General features: G+C 35.4%; 1 long non-coding RNA gene across 3 annotated transcripts; it reads right to left on the bottom strand.

The window, feature by feature from the left end:
• Positions 1-3,746: 3,746 nt before the first annotated feature.
• On the bottom strand, positions 3,747-8,999 carry LOC138700096 (uncharacterized). Of its 3 annotated transcripts, none has more exons than XR_011332196.1 (3): positions 7,804-8,825; positions 7,219-7,348; positions 3,747-6,184 (listed from the first exon to the last, which is right to left on the bottom strand). It is a non-coding gene; the product is annotated as an uncharacterized lncRNA (long non-coding RNA). The 3 variants fall into 3 exon arrangements; XR_011332197.1 differs by having other exon boundaries at positions 3,747-7,348; positions 7,804-7,921; positions 8,353-8,782; XR_011332195.1 differs by having other exon boundaries at positions 3,747-7,348; positions 7,804-8,999.
• Positions 9,000-12,924: the final 3,925 nt, after the last annotated feature.

Raw genomic sequence — 12,924 nt, forward strand, 5'->3', positions numbered from 1 at the left:
TCTAGACCAGGCCGTAATATATGTTCGGGTTTTCTATTTCAGTGTATGGAGCTCAGTGAATTATTATAACTTTATTGCGTATCATTGCTAAGTTTTATTTAGTGTAATGTGTCCATAAGTTCCCTTTACTTCTTGTTGCATAATATGTTGCGGAAATAATTACAAAACTGTGTTATTTTAATGTGAAGAGAATTTTACATGTTAACATAATCTTTTCGCATCAAGATTTTAAGTTTAGAATGGAAGCTATTTTCAAGTTTAATAAAAAAGAATTTATATTGTGATTTTAATATAGCACATCTACCTCCCTTGATAAAGACAGAAAATTTATCATACCACTCTTATGAAACTAGTGTACGTACGATTGTTACTTCGTCTCTTAGGTAGTAGATAAATACAATTATTCAATACTCAATTGTAGCATTAAAATACAGACAAATTGAATGTGCGGAGTATCATACATGACATTATGCTTAATTATAATGTATAATTGCGAATTTAAGAATATAAGATATAGTAAACATAACCTATAATATTTCCATATGACACTGGAAGGACGCACTAAACTCCACTCTCCCCGAATGGCCCAGAAGAGAAGCTGTTGCGGCATTCCTCGCCACAGTCGGTCATGACTGCCTGGCTAATCACCTCCACCGCCTGGGTGTATTATCCAGCCCCCACTGCATGCTCTGTGGATGTTCCGACACCATGGACTCAAACCACATTACCATTCTCGATTAAAATTTGACCATGGTTAAGTCGGCACTTGACCATCTTCAACGCCAATTTGCGGAGTATCAATCTCGATCAAAGTTAAACAAGCGAGTTGATGATGATCAAATTTGATCACGGGTGTGGGACCGATTATCTTGAATTGAACATGGTAAAGTCGAGAAAACCAAAATGGCGGCACGATTTGACGTACTTGATGGAATTGAAGATAAAATGATGTATCTTGAACACGCAAATCACTGCGGAAATAACAGAATTGGTGTTATTGTAGAAAGAATAAGTTTGTAGATGAATATTAAAAATGTTCTTTTTTCTCGAAATAGACTAATGTTTTATATATGTTTCTGCTTTGGAAGATCGGGACTTTCCTTGAGAGCAAAATATTATTTAGGCCTAATTGTCCAATTTTGTTAACATAATAATACCTAAGGTAGTTATTCTATGCCGGTAATAATATAGCAAAACTAAATGACCATTTTGTAGAATGCGAGATTATTACTTATTAGCTACAGATTTGCCGTTTGAAACTATTAGGACCTACATGACGTTTTGGACAATTAGGCTATTTACGCTTGAATTAAGAGAAATTACACGGATATCTTCCTTTCCCTCTTACTCCAAAATTCCAACCTTGTGAACACAAAATAAATGGACAAATTTCAGAACAAGGATACTTTCCTTTCCCTCTTACTCCACAATTCCAACCTTGTGCACACAAAATAAATTGGCACTAAAATCTTCCTTTTCGTATGCATGATGATGCGTATTCGACATACACAGATGAATTGTTGTTTTTTTTTTAAATTTTAAAATAATTGTTAGCGAGGTATCCATATACTGAAATTTTCCCAAATAAATTATTGGCACTGAAATGTGTCTTTTCGTAAGCAAGATGATGAGCATTCGACAGACGCATACAAATCTGCTCTTTTTAGCAGCCTATTTCAAGATAATTGTCAGTGAGGTATCCGTATACTGAAATTTTCCCAAATAAATTTATTGGCACTGAAATGTGTCTTTTCGTAAGCAAGATGATGAGCATTCGACAAACACATACAAATCTGCTCTTTTTAGTAGCCTATTTCAAGATAATTGTCAGTGAGGTATCCATATACTGAAATTTTCCCAAATTAATTATTGGCATTGAAATGTGTCTTTTCGTAAGTAAGATGATGAGCATTCGACAAACACATACAAATCTGCTCTTTTTAGTAGCTTATTTCAAGATAATTGTTAGTGAGGTATCCGTATACTGAAAATTTCCCAATTATTATCAATAATATGAAATAACCACTGTATAAATTACGTTACAAATTATACGGAATTATGTAAACACAATAACTCATGTGAATTGTGAGGTTAAATCCAACCAGGTAGTCTACTTTTCTCTTAGAGAACTTCCGTCAGTACTTTTATTCTATAATATGGATGCATAATTGCTGAGGAGTTCTAAAGGAATTCCCACTTCGAACTGTGAAAAGTTCGGTGCTCTTTTCTTTTTTTCTTCCATGATTATTGAAACTTGTTATTTGAAAATTGCGAAGATGTTTGAAAGCAGTCCGACAAACAAAAAAGAAGAGCGTATTCCGAATCTCACCGGTGAGCAATCCGATGGCATCACGGTGTTCCGAATTCCACCGATGACGCCATTGATGCTCCACCGGTGTCGCACCGGTGCCATTAACTTGCAGAGGTGGTGGCAGTCTCCATCAGCCGCCATCAGTGAATCTGATTGGTTCGTGTATAGGGCGGGAATTATCAGACGAATAACATCGTGCACTGTTGTGTCATGGCGGTGTGTTCTGCTGTATTGCTTGTAATGAGCACAACGTAAAAACAATATGTTAATGGCTTATGAGCGAACATGTCAACGGACCCGTTACTACCGGTTCAAGAAATAAATTGCTTATGCTATCTTTTCTTTGAACGAGATGGCAGTACGAAAATTTCGCATAATTTTGTTAGCGTAGCACAGACAATAACTTGTACAGTCGCCATGAGAGCCATCGATCTTTCCAGCAGTTTTGTTCCTTATTCCGCTGCAACGTGACGTCATTGATGCCAACGGACCGGTGAGATTCGGAATACGCTGGAAGCGATAATTGACAGTGCGTTCGTTCGCTGTTTTATACGCGGTAACCTAGCGCTCAGATGATTCTTCTCAAGCGAGCTGACGGTACTGAATTGATCGAGGGAAAATGTCGGTGCACCGCATCTGTAACTTGATCATTGTCAAGAATTAACCATGTTTCCGTGATTGCTGATAAACGGGCTAGATGATCGAGAATGGTGCACACCATAGACAAATAAATAGAAAGACCCCCAACTCAATTCATTACCTTCGACACGCTATTGACGCGACATCGAGACACTTGGCGGCAAAACATCGGAACTACATCTCGTTACAAATAGCGGCAGAATTCGGAACTACATCCCTTGTTACGCGGCCCGATCGGTATTACAGGTATCCGTTATGCCAACATTAGAGCACGATCGGTACTGCAGATACCTATTATACCAACACATACTGGTATTTTTCATATCGCCAAAGGAGTGTGTAATGGTTTATCAGTTTAAATAACATGTTCAACCACAATATTTATATCACATTTTTGTTTTAACATGTGAATATAAATATAATGGTTGAACATGAAACTGAAAACCATTAACACACTCCCTCTTTTAACACCGTCATTTAACCCTTTTATTAAATTAATTTATCAAATTTGACTAATAAAAGTTTTTGCATCTTCTAGATCAAATATTTAATTGAGATACAGGATGCGAATAGGATAGGATACTTCTCTCCAAAACACCTTAAGCACTATTTTTAAATAATGTTATGTATCATGTATTCGAAGATAAAAACAAAGATTGACTTTGGAATATTGACTTCGAAGTTAATATTGGTCAGTTATATAATTATAATTCGCTCTTAATTTTTTTATGTCAAACATTAGCTTGAAAATAGTCATAAGATGTTTTGCTGTGACGCAGTACAACGCACGTTCATAAACATTTATAAAACACCACTTTATTTGTTTTACACCGTCAGAGCTGAACATCTATTTTTAAAAGTAACTGCCATTAGTTTAATATATGGATATTAAAAATCTAAGTAATCAATAATCACCACTGATAAAGAATACAAAGAAAACTATTTGTCTACAACAGACATAAAATTAACTTAGACTTTTAATAAAAACACCATTAAGAAATACAAGTAAAAAAATTATTTTTCATTCTCTGATGTATAGTTGATTCAAAACACTGAACATATTAGAAAAAGTGCAATACAGTTTATTAGAGATAAGTCTATACTTCGCAACATTTCCTAATTTTGAGCTTTGATACTGAGTGTTTGATTTGGTTGTTGCCCCATTGCTCAAAATATGTTGTTGTTGTTGTATTCTAATGCTAGGGGCTTGACAAAGTCATTTGACCTCTTGCACTCCAATATTTTTCGAAGATATTATCATGGCCAGCCACTGAAGCACAGATTTTGAGGTGTTCCGAATCCATTTCTTGGTTTGAGTTGCATAGTGGGTAGTTAGGGGACTGATATATTCCAATTCTATGCAGGTGTTTGTTTGGCCAGACAGTCATGGCCTGTTGCCAATCTAAATGCAGCTACAGACGATTTTCGTGGTAAATCGGGAATTAACTATGGATTATGATGCAGAGAGTTCCATTTTTTCCCTTGAGATTTGTGTTATCAAATTTTGTTTGTTGAAGTCTAAGTATGTAGATTTAATAAATCTTTTTCACTGAGTAATACGTAGATTTAGTAACAGGTCTGTGAGTAGCAGTGCTGCCCTTCTTTGCTAAAGCATCAGCATTCTCGTTTCCCAGGATTCCACAATGGGATGGTATCCATTGGAATACAATTCTTTTATTGAGTGATATTAATTGAGAGAGCATTTTAGTTATTTCTGCTGTTTGAGATGAAAGTATGTATTTAGAGACTATTGATAGAATAGCTGCTTTGGAGTCTGACAATATAACTGCATTCTTAAATTTATTGATGTGGCATAGAAGATTCCTGAGACTTTCACTTATTACAATGATTTCTCCGTCAAAACTTGTTGTTCCATATCCAAGAGATCTATAAAGTGAGAAGAGACAAAATATTGTACCATATTTACTCTCTTCTTAGCTGATGTTATACAAGCATTCCATTATAAAAAATTTAGTTGCTTCTGTACCATTAAAGTAGTCCCGCCCAGAAATCCGATTGGGGGACTATTTTGCTGCATAGAATTGGAATATATCAGTCTCCTAACTGTCCATTGTGCTACTCAAACCAAGAAATGGATTCGGAACACCTCAAAATCTGTGCTTCAGTGGCTGACCATGACAATAATTTTGAAAAATACTGGAGTGCAAGAGGTCAAATGACTTTATTGTCAAATGCCTGGCATTAGAAAACATCAACATATTTACTCTGGTCATGATAATATCTTTGAAAAATATTGGAATGCAAGAGGTCAAATGACTTTATTGTCAAACGCCTGACATTAGAAAACAACAACATATTTACTCTCTAAAAATTTTAAATAATGCACCCAAATCTCACCAGTTGCAGAAGCTGCAGATTCGTATCGCTGCCACTGGACTCCCTCCTATGCCCTATAGATGACACAATTGAAATGCTCATTGTACTAGTAATTATTATTTGTATTTATATTACTATGTAATGTTAACTTAGGGTCTTAAAGATCGTTAGATTTATCATTGCCCTATATATTACAAAAATTATATTGCTCATAATGTAGAAGTCAAGTACTCTACTTTTTTTTTTTCAGATGAATGAATGAATTCCCCTTATTTTCCTTCAATTAACTGAAGAAATCAACACATTAAACGAAATGAGATAACAATGATAATAATAATAATAATAATAATAATAATAATAATAATAATAATAATAATAATAATAATAATAATTCATTCTAGTACCGAGGTCATGGAAAGCATGGGGCTCTACCTCCATGCCCCCCAAATGCCTTCTTGGCATGTTACGGGGATACCTTTACCTTTTACCTTTAATAATAATAATAATAATAATAATAATAATAATAATAATAATAATAATGAATGAAGTCCATTATCATACACTTGTCAACAAAATTAAACACAATTTTGTTAAAAGATAAAGACAATGAATGAATCACTCAATGAAAGAGAATACAGGTTCAAATTGATGCCACAGTGAAGTGCAATGAATGAAGCAATTATGTTAGGTGGTGAAATAGGTTAATGTAAGTAGGCTGGTGATGAAGTGGGTCGTAGTTCTTGAGTGGGATACCAAGCATCCCTTGATGGAATGGCCCCTCTTAGTAAGTTATATCTGAAGTCACCGTTATACTGATTACTGCAAAAATGGCTTGCACATATATAGGCCCTTCTGTAAGGATGAGGATTTTCTGCCACAGCTGCCCACATGTGGTAACTGTTACAATCAAAATTCTATTATTATCTTAAAAAAATACACAAACCAGGGTTGGTATTAATTTAAATTAATGATTTAATCATGATGTAAATAAAATAATTTTCATTTTATTTACATCAAATAATTGTTACTACTTAAATCACAGATTAAAATTATATGCACCTAACATGATTAAGATGAGAAATTAACTTCCTGAAAAAAAATATATATAAACTTTTTACATATGTCTGTTCTGCTGATTCTTAAAACTATTAGCAATATATATGAGTAGCAAACTTGCATCTCTGCAATGAACAAAATATTTTATATGGTGAAATATATTTTTCTTCCTATGAATTCATATAAAATTTCACCACAGAAAAATCTTTGTTTATTACAGACATATAATTCTAGCATTTTCTGAAGAAATGGACAGGTTTTGAAAGTTTGCTTCTCATATGTCTTTTCCCAACTCCTAATTAATGAGCAACAGAACACATGGTACAGGTAGTCAAGTAGAGCCTACTTTCGGAATCACCACCTAATTAAAGCACAGTATGATGCTGAGGATTGAAATGAATAGTTGTAGCTCATAACAATATTTAAAGTAAAAGTTGCACAATACCAAATGGACTACATATTTATTCTGAAAACACACAATGCTAAGCTCTTCTGATAAATTTATTTGTAAATATTAATCTCCCTAAATAGTTGAATTCTTTTCTAATGAATAACAAACTGAGCATAATATCTTGCCTAAGTCTAAGCTAATTATTATTATCATTAAGTGCAGGTTATTAGTGCTGTAACTCTTCATGTATTAATAATGAGGCCTATGTGTAAACATAGTATATTATTTTTGAAGCGATGTTGTTAATTACTTAAAATAACATATTAACAAAATACACAATTATGTAGGAACTAATGCACAAATTAAGTTTAAATGAATTACAAAAGAAGGCAAAAACTCATTTTAATAAACAAATATGAATTTGACAAATAATTCTCACTTAAATTTAAAAATCACTACAGTTTACTAAAATGCCACTGCTTACCTTTTAAGCTGTGCTGCATTACTTGGCGCAGGAAACAGGAATAATCAGGTCTTCTCATTACTATCCGATTTCTGACAGTACACTGCAGCACATTCACAGTGTAAAACTCCGCCATTTGTCTTTCTATTAACTGAAACAAACCAGCAGTAGCCTAGTATCATATAATGCATTAATAACACTACATTTCATAGAACAATTGAAGGATTGCAGTATAATCAACGTTTGTGAAATATTCCTGGAAGAATTCCATCCACGAGTCTATAAAAATAAGAAATATCTCCGGCAATTTAACTCTTTTTATTTTATCAAAATTATTCCAGTAAAGGTACTACTGTTAACTGTAAAGTCAAATTTCTAAAATATATCTTTTCGGGAACAACACTTCTTTACTATTGCGTTACCAAGCTAAGGTACCCCGCCATCCTTTGGTAACGCAACTGTAAACAATTACACCGGGAACAACATATTTAGTCATATCAGATTCTGTCCCACGAATTTTAAGATGTCTGACCAACTTAACTTAGCTATATACAAAAATAAGATGTTCGTTCATACCCAAAGTGTATATTAACTCTGTTAGCTTACCTTTAAAGCTCTTGGCGTAATTGCAGTTAGACCTAATACACTGTTGTAATTCAACACAGAAGTCAGTTCATCATGTGGTAGTGGTAGAAGGAAGGTAATCGCGTTCTGAAGTTTATCCCTGAAAACAATTACAGATCTCAGTTTAATAAACGTTTAAGATATGATGGAAGAATTCAGTTTAAATTAGAAAACATGACGGTGCAGTTAAGCTGCATCTACACGGTTCAGTTTTTCATGCTCGTACGCACGCAGTCTGGGAAGAATATTGAAAGAATCAAGTTTAAAGCGCATGTTGAATTAAGATACATTAAGATTTTCTATCTACAAGGTACGCCATATTAATATTAAAATACCAAAATACCATGTGATGGAGTGTAAACACCGATTATAGTTTCACTGACCAAGTTCTGCAGCAGCGAAAGCTAAAATAATATATTATCCTGCACATTGTGTGCACTTCCGTTATTATTAAATACCAATCTTGAATGTGTGAAGTTGAAAGAAAAGTTGAACCGTGTAGATGTAATCTCAAACATATTTCTTTCTTACCTTTAACGTTGCGAATTATTTCTTGTTGCAGGAAAGCACCAGTAACTTCTCAATTAACTCGATCTGTTCAAATTTCTTCCTTAAGCAGCCATGTTCGTCCATTCCATAATTTATACAAGATTTAAACAGAATAGGAATGCCAACATCCAACAATTGATCAACTGAACAAATGAGGTTAATAAGTCATACACACTGCACTAATATGGCTACTTTGTCCTCGAATGAAAATGCAAATTAGCTATATAGTAATAGTAATAATAATCCGAATATTATAAAACTGACACATTCTGCAAATAATGGATATTAATAATATCTGTTTAAAACTGTCATATTGGCAAAACTTATAACCAAAGAACTTTCGAAACCAAAGAGTTTTGTACTGGAAATTTTACAAACTCTGTGAACGAAATACAGCCAGCGCTGTCGTGACCACATGCGGCAAACTATGGAACATCTATGAGCATCCAACATCTATCATTTGAGTTACACCCCCTGGTGCACACGGCCATTATACTTGTCCAGCTCTTTCATCTGTCGTCTTTGTGGATAGGTACTGGGAGGCCAGAGACAGAATGCAGCAGTGCTGACATCCACTCCATAGTTTCCTTGGACATTGTTCACTTTATTTCGTTTTCTTTCCTTTTAGTTTTTATCGCCATTGTACGGCCAATGACTCTAGTCCAAAGAGTTTGTAATATATAACTAGAGACACCAACGGCGCTAGTTTCGCGTACAAACTTGAATGAATGAAATGAAATGCGCACCATGTGCATAGGATTTGAAGTTTAGTCTTTGCATAAATTTGTGAGCGAGGTTTTCCTTTCTCGGCAGTTTTCAATGTGATATCGTCCACACGGCTTCTGACACAGTTCACACACACATTCATCGTTGGGTTCATGGTATCTCTTGGTGGTACAGATCTTATGGTGAAAACCATGTACTGCGTGACGGGTCACTATGTGTCTCAGTTCGTAGTTTGTGTTTGTCCAGTCTCTGGTTGTCATGGCGTCTGTTATGTAGAACTCGCTCCAGATGGCGTTCTTCTTTCCTCTGAGTACTTCAAGGGCTTTCTCGTATGCTGGGGTGTTCGGCATGCAGAGTTGCGTTCTAATATCTTCGATGAAGAAGCGTTCCTTCATCAGTGCGTATGTTAGTCTCGAGAATGTTGTTCTTCCTACTCGTAGTACTCTTTTCATGAATGATGATTTGACTCGTTCAATTTTTCCCATGTCGCTGACTGTTAAGTTTTACCATATGATATTTAGTCAGTAGGTTGCTATTGGTGCTATAGCTGACCTAAATAAGGTCATTGCCGTTTTTGTTTCTAGTTGTTGCAGATTCTTAATATTGTACATAGCTTTTATTGCAGCGGCTGCTCTTTCTTGAAAGTGGATTTTGTATGATTTTAGTGTTGTTTGAAGTGTTACTCCTAAATATTTAAATTTTTGCACTACCTCAAGTGGCTCGTTCTGTAGTGTCAGGGTGTCTTTTTTTCTTTGTTTGCCGCCGTTTCTGAAGTTCATTTGTTTTGTTTTCTGGTGGTTTATCTGTAGGCTGTTTTCCTCGGCCCATCTCACGAGTTTATTTAGGACCTGTTGTAGTTCTTCTATGTTGGACGAGCCTATCGCCATGTCGTCTGCGTACATAATCAACGATGCTGTGGTGTCCTCTGTGATTTTCGTTATGTCTGTGGTCATGATATTGAAGAGGACCGGGCTGATAGGATCTCCTTGTAGTACCCAATTTGTCTGTATTATTTTGTTAGATAGTGTGATTTCGTCTGATATTTGAATGTAGTTGCAGCTTAGGATGTCTGCAATTATTGTTGTTAAGGCATGTGATTCGCCGATCATGTTGCTTAGTTTTCTAATTAGTGTTTCCCTGTTTATAAGGTCGAAAGCTTTGCAGTAGTCGACGAATACTACATGGTATTTCTTCCCAGGGTGTCTTAGGGTATTCTCTATTTGTTCTATTAGGTTGCTTATGGCATGTAGGGTGCTTCTGTCTTCGCGTACAAAATTGAACCGCTGTTTGGCCGCCATTAAAGGGAGTTGATGCTTCGCCGGGAGTGCGAGCAGTTCATGCTTATTTGAGGAGTATGAATAAATATAAGTACACTTGAAGGGAAATAATAAGAAAATAGTGAAATACTGCGCCGCAAATATTGTTCTAACATAGCCTACTATTGTAGGATGCCAAGGAAAGCATACATCTCTTAATATTTGGAAGAATGTTCTAAATGCAGTTCCTCATTTGAATGTGTTTACAGAATGTCGGAACATTTCTTGGATAAAGTTTTTTTCAGAAACACATTAATCAGGTTTATAAGGTTTATTTCAATAATGTTTGTAAGGGTTAGGTGCCATCATATTACAATGGATTATTACAGCAAAGTGCACAAGAAAATCCTCAGACAGCATCTGTATAAAACTGTTTTGTTTCAGAATAAATGAAATCATATATGTTCCCGTTTGGTACTCTATGTACTTCTAGTTTATTATTGAAAGTATAGCCGATGACAACCAATTTATTACGATCATCACTACCACAACTTGCCTTGGCACCACTACTAGCCTACTAGGCATACTAATACGGTACCAATACTAGGGCTACTATTATCATCACCTACTAGGCCTACTACTACTACTACTACTACTACTACTAGGTCTCTATTATATCACTACTACTAGGCCTACTAATACCACTACTACTAGGCCTACTACTAGGCCTACCACTACTACTACTAGGCCTAATACTACTACTACTATTACTCAGGGACGTATTTTGCGGACTACCGGGGCTACCGGCGGTAGCCTAAGGAAATTACAGAAGAAAAAGTTTATAATATAACATAATGTAATAATTTTGTATTACCGTATTAGTTTTACCACAGTAATTAAAATTAAAGTAATTGTTAGATTTATATGCACTCTCTGCTCTCGAAAAGAAACAAGTTGTCAAGGCGGCATCACTGGAGAAACCGCTGATACCAGGGGTAGCCTGTGACCGTTCCGCTCACGTCGCACAACTGCCCGCCCCTGCTCCCTTCTGTTTCCATCGTGCAGTGTAGGCCGGGTGAGTTGCCGCTCTCGTGATCGGTTTCTTCGAAGGCGCGAAGCAACAATACGCTTAGTACGCTAGCTCATTAATGTGGTTGTGTTCTTGCAGTGCAGTATTTTAAATTTGTGATTTGTTCGAGTGTCTAAGAGTTATATTAATTGTGAATTATTAAGTTTTTAATTTCCAAATTAAGTGATATTGTGAAAAATATGACAGAACAAGTTTCTGGAGATGTTTGTGTTGAAAATGACTGTGTAATAGAAGGTTTATTAAAAGTGCCTTTTAACCGTCGTACATACAACGAGAAAGTTGAAATTGTGAAAATGGAAAGACCAACTCCTGAGTTAAATTTGTCCATGGACGTAAAAGAAAAACAGCGTGAGTACACACGCCATTTCACTTCAACATCATATGGTAAGTGGAATTGGTTGTGTGGTAGTTCTAAACTGTCTAAACTATTTTGCTGGCCATGTTTGTTATTTAGCCGCGAAACTAATGTGTGGTCAAAAGAGGGGTTTTCTAATATGAACTCCCTTCGAACGGCAGTCCTAAAACACGACAAATCAAAAGCTCATATTTGTAGTAGCATGAACTTTGCAAACTTTGGGAAGACAAGAATTGATTTACAGCTAGATAAGCAAAAAGCTGTACACATCAACGAACACGATGCTCTTGTGAAAAAAAATCGGGAGATTTTACTGCGTCTTATTAACGCAGTCTGCTTTCCAGGAAAACAAGAATTGGCTTTTTGGGGTCATAATGAGAGTGTGGAATCAGACAATAGAGGAAATTATATTGAATATTTAAGTTCCTTAAGTGAATTTGACCATTTACTGGCCAATCATCTTGAGAGTTCAACAGTATTTCGTGGTACTTCTTCCGCAATTCAGAATGACTTAATATTTGCTATAAGTAGGGTTATGATAAAGAACATAAAAATCAGAAATAGAAGAAGCACCTTTTGTGGCTATTGTTGTTGATGAAACAAGTGAGTGAATTGTCCACTGTTTTAAGATACGTCGATAGTACTGCCAATGTTCAAGAACGGTTTATAGGATTCACAAATATCAGTTCGGGCAAAACTGCTGCTGCTTTGTTTCAGCATGTGGAAGGCGTTATAGCAGAATACAATGTCGGCAATAAGTTAATTGCACAAACATACGATGGTGCTTCAGTTATGGCGGGAAATATTAATGGCTTAAAAACAAAAGTTCAAGAAAAGTATCCTCAAGCACTATTTGTCCATTGTTACAGCCATGTTCTCAATTTAGTTTTGCAACAAACTACTTTATCCATTCCAGAATGCCGCATTTAAAAAAAAAAACTGTCGGGTTTAGCTGCATTTTTCTCATCATCTCCTAAAAGATCAGAAAAACTCAAGGAATTTATGAAAAAAGAAACTCCCAAAAGTAGCACAAACTAGATGGAATTTTACATCTCGACTGCTTTCTTTGAAAATATCATTTGTAATGACTCTGAAGAAAACTGGGATGATGATGTAATTGTGCAGGC

Source organism: Periplaneta americana, chromosome 5 (assembly GCF_040183065.1).
Source record: "Periplaneta americana isolate PAMFEO1 chromosome 5, P.americana_PAMFEO1_priV1, whole genome shotgun sequence".
Classification (NCBI taxonomy): Eukaryota; Metazoa; Arthropoda; class Insecta; order Blattodea; family Blattidae; genus Periplaneta; species Periplaneta americana.